Source organism: Ceratotherium simum, chromosome X (genome assembly GCF_057802395.1).
Source record: "Ceratotherium simum simum isolate JZ-2026a chromosome X, ASM5780239v1, whole genome shotgun sequence".
Lineage (NCBI taxonomy): Eukaryota > Metazoa > Chordata > Mammalia > Perissodactyla > Rhinocerotidae > Ceratotherium > Ceratotherium simum.
In genome coordinates, this window is record NC_141940.1 from 86759909 (window position 1) to 86761414 (window position 1506).

The following is a 1506-nucleotide window of genomic DNA, read 5'->3' on the forward strand; positions in this document are numbered from 1 at the left end:
ATCACCATACATATGTGTCACCCACTCCCCTCCACTCTGGTAACTACCAATATATTCTCCTTATCTATGTATTTGTTTGTTTAACTTCCACATATGAGTGAAATCATATAGTATTTGTCTTTCTTTGCCTGGCTTATTCCACTTAGCATAATACCATCAAGGTCCATCCATGTTGTCACAAATGGCATGATTTTGTCTTTTTAATGGCTGAATAGTATTTCACTGTATATATATACCACATCTTCTTTGTCCATTCACCCATTGATGGGCACTTGAGTTGCTTCCAAGTCTTGGCTATTGTGAGTAATGCTGCAATGAACATAGGAAAGCACATATTTTTTTGAATTAGTGTTTTCATGTTCTTGGGATAAATAACCAGAAGTGGAATAGCTGGATCACATGGTATTTCTATTTATATATTTTTTTAGAAATTTCCATACTGTTTTGCATAGTGGCTGCACCAGTTTGGAAGTTTTAGCCAGAGCAATTAGGCAAGAAAAAGAAATAAAAGGATCCAAATCGGAAAGGAATAAGTAAAACTGTCACTATTTGAGGATGACATGATTCTATATACAGAAAACATTAAAGAATCCACCAAAAAACAGTTAGAAATAATTAACAAAATCGAAACAGAATACGGTAAAGTTGCAGGGTACAAAATCTACATACGAAAATCAGTTGCATTTCTATACAATAATAATGAGCTAGCAGAAAGAGAAATCACTAATACAATCCCACATAGAATCACAACAAAAAGAATAAAAAACCTAGGAATAAATTTAACTGAGGAAGTGAAAGACCTATACACTGAAAACTATAAGACATTATTGAAAGAAATTGAAGAAGACATAGAGAAATGGAAAGATATTCCGTGCTCATGGATTGGAAGAATAAACATAGTTAAAATGTCCATATCACCTACAGCAATCTACAGATTCAATGCAATCCCAATCAGAATCCCAATGACATTCTTCACAGAAATAGAACAAAGAGTCCTAAAATTTATAAGGAACAACAAAAGACCCCTAATATCCAAAGCAATCCTGATAAAAAAGAACAAACCTGGAGGCATCACAATCCCTGACTTCAAAATATACTACAAGGTTGCAGTAATCAAAACAGCATAGTACTGGCACAAAAACAGATACACAGAACAACCTAACAGAATTGAAAACCCAGGAATAAAACCACACATCTATGGACAGCTAATTGATGACAAAGGAACCAAGAACATACAATGGAGTAAGGAAATTCTCTTAAATAAATAGTGTGGGGAAAACTGAACAGCCACATGCAGAAGAATAAATGTAGACCAGTATCTTCCACCATACACAAATATTAACTCAAAATGGATTAAAGACTTGAATGTAAGACCTGAAGCTATAAAACTCCTAGAAGAAAACATAGGCAGTACCCTCTTTGACATTGGTCTTAGCAGTATCTTTTTGAATATGTCTCTTCAGGCAAGGGAACCAAAGAATAAATAAATGGGACTACATCAAGCTA